Consider the following 12,690-nt stretch of genomic DNA (forward strand, 5'->3'; position numbering starts at 1 on the left):
AAACCAAATGGTTTCATTTTTTATTTTGTATTGCAGCTCGTTTTCCTTTAAGGAAAACGAGCTGCAATACAAAAAAAAAAAAACTGCTTTATTGAAAAAGCAGTCACAGACATGGAGGTCTGTTGTCTTCAGCAGGGAACCATCCCTATGAGTGCAGGGAATCTCAAGGGGGTCGCAAAGTGTGACCCACCTCATTGATATTAATGAGGTGCGTCTTTGCGACCCCCTTGAGATTCGCAGAAGGTGTCTGAGACACCATTCTGCATACAATTTTGCGAATCGGAAATTGCGAGTCACACCGACTCCCAATTTCAGATTCGCAAAATCACATTTTGCTACATCTGGCCCTAAAACTCTTTGTGGAACTAAAACTCCTGGTAGAAATCTGATACTTTATTAATAAAGTAGAACCAAAAGGGTAAACCGGGGTTAATGTTGCTCAAAAAGAAAGGTCAACATGTTTCTGCCTGGCAGACACCCTCAAATGAAGTTTAAAGGAATTGTTCAGGGCATCATATCCCCCTCCCTGCTATTAGTCCTAATATATGGGGAGGGGGATAACAGGGCATCAATTAATAAAAACAGTGGTCAAATGTGTCTTCAGACTGGTTCAAGAGGTAGTATGACCTGTATCAAGAGCAAGGTGGTAGCATTAAAGGTGGAATGATGTCCAGTCCAATATTGTTGTATCCACTCATAAGACCGGCCATACCAAGGTTCTCTGTGGGATAGGCATATAGCAAAACAGCAATATAAAGTTATATATATGTGAAAAGTCAGTAGCAAAGGAGGTCAAGAGAACTACATAAATAAACAAAGAAAATTATTTCTATGTATTGAATACAATGTGCCAATGTAAGCTTCCAAATATTAGATTTTGTTCATATAAGTAGGCTAGCAAAAATAAATGCAGGGAGATAAAGTCCAATATGATGCAACCAACAATAGAGAGGAAGTTAATATAGGGCCACAGAAGAGGAGGCAGTAAACAAGGGGCTCTAAGAAGAATGTCTAGTGCGTAAGTCAAATATTCCACCTTAACAGTACTATCCATTTAGATTGGGAAGCTGGGACACCGGCAACTTCCCTTTTTAAGTCTGTGAAAGAGAGTTCCATGGGATATCATCATTGAGCTCATTGACATCCATTCGTAACCTTTAGACCCAGAGTTATTCCTTCCATGTGAGGAATTTTGATCTATTATTTGGGTTGCCATAAAAGCTGGTTTTATCAATAGCTGTCCATGTACTGTCATCTTCACCACGTTCCTGTTGGACAAAGTGATTGGTCGTCTTAGTGGTGGGGCATTTGCACCTAATGTTGCTTCTATGTTCAGTGAGTCTTGTGCATACTTTTCTGGTTGTCATGCTTATGTAGTGTACGTAGCATGGACAGGTGATCACCTCTAGACTATTGCAAGTGGTGAACTTTGTAATTCCCAGGGGTATGGTGGCCCAAATTAATTTGAGTCTTGGATTCCTGAACTTCACACGTATCATAACTCATATGAATTAGTGTCCCACAATCTTAGGTAAGTTCCGTAGTGGTTTTACTGTGTGAAAATGTCTTTCAGAGATGAGTGTGAACCAGAAGGTCTCTTAAAACATCCAAAGGCAAAATGTGGTTTCTGTAAAGAAAAGGTGCCTGTGTTGAGTATGTTTCTATTTATCACTGGAGGGAGTGAGAGGCAATAGTTGGGGAAAACCTTGGCTTCCCAGTCTGCATGAACTCTATCACAAAGAGAGGTTACTCCTGTATTTTATTGTTCATTTGTGTCAACGTCCCAGAAGACTCTGGTTGTAGGGGACAAGAACCCAGGAATCACCAAGATAATATAAAAGGATCCTCACCGGCTAGTACCACCAGTTGCATGCTTCATCATTAGATCCTCACCCACTGTACCTACTGTGAGTGGATGGTCTAAACAGTTAGGAGAGCTCTTATTGCTAAGGGATCTGTGGCTCAATTGCCTGCAGGTTTCTCCAATCACAGCTGAGTTAATTTATTTATTGTGAATACCTTTGTCGAGATTAAAAACAACTAGGAGAAGATGTTATTAGGTTATGTTATGTACCCAAACATCTTAGGGTGACATGTTTCCGCCACATTAAGGGTCCAGAAAGGTCAAAAGGCTTTTTTCAAGACTGAGTTCCCTCTTTATTCCTAGGTTCTATCACTATTACAGCATCTTAATCAGTTGTGACACTTTACAAACTCAAACATGTGCATACCAGTACCAACCATTATCCAGGAATTTTGCAATTTTTTATCTGGAATTAAATGTGGAAAGAAACAGAAACATTAATTAGTGTTTTATACTTTAAACACACATTGTGCATAATTGCACATAGTCCTTTTCTATCAGATGGAGTATTCATGCAATGTTACACACTCATTGGTGAGTACCCATTTTTGTCCTACACGAAGCAGTGAGAACACTCTTCTACAAATAACACTGGTCTGGTGAAGTACAATTATGTGGGTACCCATGGTCATGAAAGATAAATAAGTACCTAGACCTACACTTCCCATATGTACTCATGGCTCCATTAGGTCTCAGAGGTAGGCGGGCCCTGTAGTCACACACTATGGGGAAAGACATATCTCTTCTTGAGGCTTTCAAATTACCTCACTCATTCTTTTTTCTCTTTACCAAATCACTATGAGGCAGCATATCTTTTTGTGTTGTAATTTTTTATTGGGGAAATAAAAGGTACGTTGAACACAATATAAGGTTCAGTACAAGGCAATAATCAGAAAAGTAAACAAACAAAGTGCACTGGCTAGGGAGGGAAGTGGCAAAGAGGGCAATCAACACATTGATAGGTATGAGACATATTTACGAGAAAATGTCTTTTCTGATAAATACCGTTAGTCTTCTGGGATGCAGACACAAAAGTACAATAAAATACAGGCGTGCCCTCTCTTTGCGATTGAGTTAATGCAGACAGAGTAGCTGAGGGTATCCCGAACTATTGCTTCTCACTCCCTCCAGTGATACATAGAAATTAGCTGTGGGATTAAATGTGATTTTGATGGTGTTAAAACGAATTTGCTTAAAAACTATGCCAAATGGAGTAATTATGACAGAATACATAAAGGCAAACGCTGCCTCAGGGGGGCTCTGGGTCACCAATGCCTCGCATATCGGAAGACCCCACATTCAGAAAAGAGTGGCCCAGGATATCCTGGCACTGCACAAGGGAGTGGCTCATTTTCATCATTAAGACACAGAGAAGATTATCAGAGGCAAATCTAATAAAAATATAAACCTTGGAGAACCATCTAAAAAAAAACCGGTGACCACTTTGAAAAAGAGATTGAAATAAATAAATAGAGATGACGGAGTATAAGGACTTTCTTACACAACCAAAAATCCAAAATGTAAAAAAAGATGTAAAAAGGTTTTCCTTTATGAAAGCGTACAGCTTTTCGGCACCTGAATACAAAGTGTCCCCCAGACAGGGAGGATGAGCAGTCAGACACAAATTCCTCCAATGGAAAATTGTCAGTTTCGGATGGATGGACAAGTGAGAATGAACAAAGGGGCAGACAGAGAGCCAGAAACAAGAGGAAAAAATTGACCCAACAATGGCGTAACTTTAATTAACTATTCCCCCTTTTTTCAACAACCCCCCATCTACCACCAATGATGGCCTGGGGTAATCCCTGCAACCAGTGGGCACCACAAAGATTCCCACAAAGTTACGGACCACCTCTTTTAGTGAGAGGACAGAGCCACCAGGCAAGAAAGAAAAAACAGACACTAGTGCAATGGGTGGCCGATTCAGTAAGCTTCAAACAGGAATGAGAAAGAGAAAAGTCTGGTATCTCTAACAACCTTCAATGTAGCATCAGGTATGGTAAAAAAAGATCAAATAAATTGTCACATCTTGAACATTGGGTCCCATGTGTGGATCTACCCTTTATTCTCTCACCATAGGGCAAGTAGCTTAAGGAATACCTTGGTCTACACCAGAACAAGGAATCTGGGGGTTACAGAAATTAACACACATAGACAGTTGGGACTTCCTGCAGTGGCAGGGCACTACCCATGTGAACAATGTAGCATCTGCCATCTCATGTTCCCTGCAAAAACAATTGATCTGGACATACCCGCAGTATGGCAGATCAGAAAACATACCTATTGTTACTACAAACAAGTGATATATATGCTCACCTGTCCCTATGGCATAACAGTCCGCAAAGTAAAAACAAGAATTTGCAAGAATTGTAGCAACATGTTGTCGAAAAAACATCATCAAGACGGTGGAACATTATATCTCCTCAAGACACACGTTAAAAGACTTGAGACAGATAGTATTGAACAGGTGGATGTAACAAAATAAACCTAGAAAGAATCCTATTTGAAAAAGATCAAAGATCCCCCTTTGGACACACAAACAAGGCCTGAATGACGACATTCCTTTAGGTAACATAATACACAGTTAAATTTGAAAACATACATGGCTATCTTCTAATAAGTCTTGGGGTCTCGATTGAGTGTGAGCTTAAAATACCCAATGGTCTATAGACTAGTCATCACAATTATGAGCCCCTCTCCATCATTCTCCCATTACAGAATTCCATCTCCCAGTAGACACTGGTCCAAGGTATGATGGACAAACATTGGTAGGATAGTAAAAGGAACATGTTGCCATCACTTGTCTAAAAGGTTTTTATTGTCACGATCCTCCTTTCTCTTACCCCCTCTGTTGGATTTAAGTGGAGTACGGCTTCAGATCTTGCATATCCTTGTCTGGCCAAGATAAGGGCGACGCCTTCTGGTAGCCATGGTGATGCTGGTAAGATGGAAGCCTAAGCAGTCCGTGCCCTCCAGAAGGAGCTCCAGAGGCAAAACCACCAGGGAAAAATCCTCCAGAGAGGAGGTCCAGAAGATCAGAAAGGCACAGAGGAACTCAAGACTCCAAGAACTGGAACATCAGAACTCTACAAGAAAAATCAGGCAGGAACAATCCACAGCAGGAACACACAAGAGTGAGGACCACCACCAACCAGAGTGTTGCAACGCAAAGAGGAAAAAAACTCAAGCTCCTTATATACCAGAAAACAGCAAGTGTACAAACAGGAAAAAGGGAAAACGCCATATTAAGTTGGGAAAGTGTGGTAGGACAAACTAGGCAAAACGCCATCTTGGAAAGGGACTAATTAAAGGAAAGAACAATGCATGCTGGGAAGAACAAGCATTCTGGGTCAAAGAAAGCATGGCCCCCAAGACCAAAGGGCGAACAGCCCAGAACCAAAGAAACAGCTGCAATGCAAGAACAGAGCATACAGTGACCACGGCAAGATCCGCGGCCTGACCTTGGGCCCCCTGACCTCACCGTTGCACAAGAGAAGGATGTTGTTGGCAGGCAAACAGCCTGCGACAGACCCGACGTGCCGAAAATCAGACCTAGGGCCTCCCCCTGGGATGAGAATGGCGCGCTGCATGCAGATAACAGACCTGCGGCGTAACATTTATATACTTTACTACCCCCTCTACCACACAACAAGAGTGAATTGGACCATGAGACACAGTCACTCCATACACCCAAATTAAGGGCCTATACACAAAAAAAAAGAAAAAAAATCTCAAAGAAATGTTTTAACCTCACCAACACTAATAGTCATAGGTAGGTGAGGCACATATTTCTCACATGCTCTCTTTTTGTGAGCCAAACAGCAGGGAACAGGATTTCCTACATGACGTGGATAATACCACCCTAAGTCCTGTAATTGAATGACATGGGACTACATTTTCCCTGATTCCCAGGACAGCACACTGACGCTTACCCACGCACAACCCTTGTTAAACTACGAGAGCCCTTTAGCAAGCAGTGCTCGGAGGATGTGACCAGGTATTCCAGCAGGTGAGAACCCTTGACAAAGTACATCTCGGGAGCATATCTCTTCTCAGGGCATTAACATTACTTCACACACTCTTTATTTTTTGTTTTTACCAAACAAGTATGAGGCATATTTATGAGAAAATGTCTGTCACCTCATACGGTGTGACTAAAGAGTTCACCTACCTCTGTGACCTTATGTAGCCATGAACATTGATGGGCATAGTAGGTCTATGTACTTACTTATCCTGCATGATAGTGTGTGCCCTCATATTTGTACTTCACTAGCATTATTTAAAGAATAATGTTCTCACTGCTTCATATGGGACTAAAATGGGTGCTCACCAATGAGTGTGTAACATTGCATGAGTACTGCATCTAGTGAAAGCAGACTACGTGCAAAAATGCACAATGTGTGTATGAAGTATAAAATTCTAATTAATGGTTCTGTTTCTTTTTACATTTCTTTCCAGACAAGAAAAGAGAAATTCACAAATAATGTTTGGTACTGGTATGCATGTGGTTGAGTTTGCGAAAGTGTCACACCTGATCAATACACTATGATAGTGATAACTTATCACTGATAACCTAGGGATCTAGAGGGAACTTGGTTCTGAAGAAAGCCTTTTGACCCTTCTGGGAAATTAATGTGTCAAAAATATACCCTAATAACGTCCTTTCCTAAATCTTTTCAATCTTACCAATGGTATCCACAATAAAGAAATTAACCCAGCTGTGATTGGAGAAACCTGCATGCAATTTCAACCACAGATCCCTTAGAAATAAGAGCTCCGCTAACAAACAGCATTGAGCCCACCAACTCACAGTAGATGCAGTGGGTGAGAATCTGATGATGAATCATGCCACTTTTGGTACTAGTGAATGAGAATACTTTTATATAATCTAAGAGATTCCAGGGTTCCAGAAGCCTACCACCAGAGTCTTCTGGGACATAGACACAAAGGGACAATAAAATAAAGGAATGCCCTCTCTTTGTGCTAGAGTTGCAATATTTACTGATGTTGTGCTTTAAGCCATTTAAAAAGCTTGGAAATGTATTGACAATGATCAATCTACCAACATAAGGGTAGTAGTGGGTTTCCAAAAGGGCATCCATACTGTTATTCCTGGCCCTTTTTTCTCTTTGTTTCATCAGTATTTCAGGATAGGAGCATTGTCTCAGTTGTCCAGTCAGAAGGTTAGCCTGGTTCAAAAATGCTCCCATGTTGCAACAGTTTTGTCTAAGATGTAAACACTAGCCTGCTGGAACACTGCCCGTAAGTGCTCTGGGATAATAACTGTTAAACTGGAGCAGGTAGTTCCTATTGTGAGTTTCCCATAGGCCTCTGTAACAAATCTTCTTCCTTCGGGGTAGAGTAACAGATCTAAGAAGGGATGGCTCTGTTTGCTGTATTGGCTGGTGAATCTGTTGGGTATGAGTAGGAAGCCAGGTAGTAAAAGATTATATGATCTCCTCATTCATCAATGAGGCACAGGACAATTCTCAGAGAAATTTGCATGTGGTACATGTGCAGCAACATCAAAAAAATCATTAATGTTAGGACATAATATGTGAACATTCTCAAACCAATTTGGTTTAAATGAGTAAAATGTAATTATAAAAAAAAAAAACTCACACGACAAACAGGCTATAAAGTACGAGTAATAAAAATGTAAATGTGTCCATTGATAAGTAATAAAAAAAGGCCTTGCTGATATTTAAATTAGTGTGGTAAAATTTGACAAATTCACAAATTTTGTTAACCTCAAAAGTGCCTGGTATCTTCAGAATGGTTCCTTTGGGTCCCTGCCTCTACCATCTACTTGCCAAAAGAGAAGCCAGGATGCCCCTATGTGGGAACTGTCAAACATCCTTGTGAGAGGTGTGCTCAAACAGAAGACACTGACAAGTGGTCAGGTTATCGTCTGAGCAGAGCCTTGATTGGTAAACATGGGCAAAATGTTTGCTATCACAAATATTGTAATTCAGTGGTAAATGACAGCAAAACTGTTACTTCCAATGTACGAGGCCTATTTAAGGAGTGTGCAAACATTTTACGACACCTAAAACTGGTTTCTGAATGGTTACTAAATCACAATTTGGAGCATTTTGTGGAATCCCTTGCAGGCCACCAAACGTATGGTAATGACCAATCGAAGCAAGTCGCAATGTGTAACCTACTGTCAGAAACGGGGTCTCTGGTTGGCAGTCATTTTTGCACTCTGTCTAAGCAGAGACCCTGACTCTAGTCAGGGCAATGGAGATCCACAATTAGGTTAACCCCTGCTCACCCCCTTGGTAGCTTGGCACAAGCAGTCAGGCTTATCTCAAAGGCAATGTGTAAAGTATTTGTACCAACACACACAGTATAACAGTGAAAACACTACAAAATGCACACAACACAGGTTTAGAAACATAGCCAATATTTAGCTAAATCAAACAAGACCAAAACAACAAACATCCAATATACACAAGTAAAGTTATGAATTTTAAATTAAAAAGAGTCTTATTTTATAGAAAACAATGGATGGGTTGATGTTACAGAAAGTACCTGGTTTGCATAACAAATAAAGCCGTACAGGAGAGCGTGCATTGAAAAAGTCAGCAATGCATTGATTCCTTACTCACAAGTGAGGCCGTGCATCATTTCTTCTCCGGTCGGGGAGGCGATGCATCGTTTTTATTTCCCACAAGAAAGCAATGCATTGATTTCCGGACGGCCACCTCGGTCCGCACAGGTTCACATTGATTTTGACATGAAGATGCATGTGAAATCTGTCCGCACACTGATGAGGAACTGCACTGCATGGGAGTTGCATCAAATATTTTCCTGCACGAGCCCTGTGCGTGGATTTCGGTCTTGGTTACATCAGTTTCACCTCTTAAGGGCTGAGGGACTGAAGTGGGCACCACTTGGTAAAGTAGGAGTTTCAACAAGACAGCCCAGATGCTGGCAGTTGGCTGAGGAAGTCGTTATTGCCCTGAGACTCAAAACAGGGGGCAAGCTCAATCCAAACCCTTGGAGACACTTCAAAAGTAGGAATATACCACAAAGTCCAGAAGCAGCAACTGCAGGCCAACCCAGCAAAGCACAGTCACAGGCAAAGGGGCAGTACTCTTCCTCCAGCTCTTCAGCTCTTCTCCTTTGCAGAGGTTCCTCTTGACTCCAGAAGTCATCTAAAAATCTAGGGTTTTAGTTCCACTATTTGTACCCCTTTTCTGCCTTTGAAGCATGCGAACTTCAAAGGAAAGTCTCTGTTGTTGACAAGGTCCTGCCTTATCCAGGCGTGGCCCTAGACAAACACCAGGGGGTTGGAGACTGCATTGTGTGAGGGCAGGCAGAGCCCTTTCGGGTGTAATTGTCAGCTCCTCCCTCCCCACTCTAGCCCAGGAGACTCATCAGGATATGAACGCTACACTCCAGCTCCCTTTGTGTCAGCGTTTAGTCGAGATTCACAAGCAGCCCAACTGCCAGTCTGACCCAGACATGGAATACGCAAGCAGGCAGAGGAACATAATGGTTAAGCAAGAAAATGCCCACTTTCTATAAGTGGCATTTTTAAACTGACAATCTAGAAACCAACTTTACCAAAATATGTATTTTTAAATTGTGAGTTCAGGGAGCGAAACTCCACATCTCTATCTGCTCCCAAAGGGAAACTGCACCTACAAGATATTTAAAGGCAGCCACCATGTTAACCTATGAGAGTGATAGGTCTTGCAACAATGAGAACCGAATTTGGCAGTATTTCACTGTCAGGACATGTAAAACACAGCAGTACATGTCCTACTTTTAACATACACTACACCCTGCCCATGGGCTAACTGGGGCCTACCTTAGGGGTGCCTTCCATGTACAAAAAGGAAAGGTTTGGGCCTGGCAAGTTGGTACACTTGCCAGGTCGAATTGGCAGTTTACAACTGCACACCCAAACACTTCAGTGGCAGGTCTGACCCATGTTTATAGGGATACTCGTGTGTGGCACAATCAGAGCTGCAGGCCCAGTAGCAGCATTTGATTTACAGGCCCTGCGCACCTCTAGTGCACTTTACTAGGGACTTTCTAGTAAATCAAATATGCCAATAATGGAAAAACCAATTTCACATACAGCTTACACAGAAAGCACTTGCACTTTAGCACTGGTCAACAGTGGTAAAGTGCCCAGAGTAGAAAAAACTGCAAAAACAAAGTCCAGCCCACAGTCAAAAACACAGGAAGCAGAGGTAAAAAGGCCAGGGAAGTCACATCAAGGATACCAGGTCTAACATATACCCATTGATATTAATAAGTAGGTCAGATTCCAGCTCACTCCAAATCCTTATTTTGTGAACCAATCTTTTATAGCAAATTGCAACCACTTTTTGCAACTAGAACAAAGTATATTAGGCCCCATGTTCCTTTTCCAGATGGCAATCAAACAGAAAAGTGACACCTTTCCTGGGACGAGAGAATTTATGATAAAAACAAATTATTTTTGCCTTGCCCAACCACAGCGGAAGATTATAGTGGCCCTGTTTAAACTATCCCCTTTAAAGTCAGTAAGGTATGAGCCTTACACATTCTCATTCTTGTGGCTTATAATATAAACATTCATGATGACTTATGATTTATACTTTTGTTAATTAGTAATGTCCCACTAAAATAGCATTCCAATCTTTTTTAAGTCATAGCTAAAACAAAATAGGATTTTGATATTGCACAGATGTATAGATGTGTAATCTGCTGCAGTCTCTGGGGTAACAAAGCACCTTAGTCCATATTACCCCTTTGAACATACATGTGAGCACAGCTCACATGTTTGAAATTTGAACAATATGCAGTTAGGACTTACATTTACAAGGAGCTATCACATCAGACTTATCAAGTGCCAGATATAGGCCCTCATTATGACATTGACAGTAAATCCCACTTACCGCCATGCCGACTGCCGCCAACATAACGTCAAGCATATTATGACACACATACCAATCTGTCACTATACAGCCACACACACAAGTCTGCAAGCCCAAAGGTCAGTGATAAACTGACGGTATCCAAACCCACACATTTACGCCAACAGAACTACGTGCACAGTATTATGACTCACAAATCACCACGGCGGACATTCAATGGTGGTAAACCATTGGCGGTATATACCGCTGCACTCAAAATACACACACTCAAACAAAACTCCACCACATTGGACAATTCAAACTACACACATCTGACACTCATACACACACCACACCCACACACCCACACCACTAAACAACACATACCCACATTACCCACAACCCTTTACGACTAGAAATAATTGATACCAGAGAGAAATAGCAAGAGCACCCACACAACCAGAGCCACATAACATCATCACCTATACACCATCTACGCACTTTACATCACATACCCCAACACATCACCCCACACACCCTCACCCTCACCACTCACACTACACCCATGGCACCATGATACCCCAGATTCTCTGAGGAGGAGCTGAGGGTCACGTGGAGGAAATCATCCGGGTAGAGCCACAGCTATTTGGAGCACAGGTGCAGCAGACATCCATTGCTAGGAAGATGGAGCTATGGTGGAGAACCGTGGACAGTGTCAAAGCCGTGTGACAGCACCCCAGAACAAGGGACGACATCAGGAACAGGTGGAATGACCTATGGGGGAAGGTACGTTCCACAGCATCAAGACACCAACTAGCTGTACAGAGGAATGGCGGTGGACCCCCACCTCCTCCCCCACAACTAACAACATGGAAGTAACAAGTCTTGGCAATCATGCATCCTGAGGGCCTGGCAGGAGTAGGAGTAGGACTGGACTCTGGTAAGTCAAATCTCTATTACTATCACATGCCATCACAAACCCCCACCCGTACCCGCACTCCCATCACTTCATCACCTCCCACATACCCCACCATCACAACCCACTCATCCCAATACCAAGCCCTGCATGGAACACCAATGCATGGACACCCCTCACAGACCTGCATGGACACCTATCACCACTGCATGCACACTGGAGAGAATCATCTAGCCCACCAAATAGCAACTCACACAAAGGCAAATCTGCCAGGGCAACAACAACCATAGAGGGCAACACACCCATGCACATGATGTCACACAATAACACAGCATTTACATCTCCATAGGTCCCCCAGCCATTGTCACCAGAGACGAGGTGCCAGCAACATCCAGTCCCACCCAGAAGAGGCCCACATTGATGACAGCAGCTCTGCTCACCTGGATGACCAACCTGGCCAATTAGGGACCTCCGGGCAGTCGGTTACCCAGGCACACTCTCACACAGGGGGAGGACAGGCCCAGGGAACCGACTCTCCAGGAGGCACTCACCGCATTCCTGTCAGCATACCAACATTCCCAGGAGAAGATGGGCCAGATACTGGACAAGTTGCAGGAGAACATGTGGCTGCAGGAGGGACAGTACCTGGGGATCAAGGAGTACTTGAAGAACATTGACACCACCCTGGTCTCCATTGCAGGGGTGCTGGCAGACATGGCCAACACGATGAGGGAGGCAGTGGCACCCCACCGGGCCTCTGTCACTAGCCAAACCGATGAACAGCCCTCCACCTCCGCTGCCACTAGTGGACAGGAGGCCCCACCACAGGACCAACAGGCAACCAGCATCACTCCCCCTGCAGAAGGAGAACCAGCCCGCAAATGTTCCCTGTGATCCAGGCAGAAGCCAGAGACTATTGCCAAGACCCCTGCCAGGAAATAAGACTCTCCTGATTGACACCCTTGTGTCCCACTCTGTCACCCTGTCGACCTTGAACTGCCATTGCTTCCCTTCCTATGCCCCCTTGGACAATGCACCTGTGATACAAATAG

This window comes from Pleurodeles waltl, chromosome 2_2 (assembly GCF_031143425.1).
Source record: "Pleurodeles waltl isolate 20211129_DDA chromosome 2_2, aPleWal1.hap1.20221129, whole genome shotgun sequence".
Lineage (NCBI taxonomy): Eukaryota > Metazoa > Chordata > Amphibia > Caudata > Salamandridae > Pleurodeles > Pleurodeles waltl.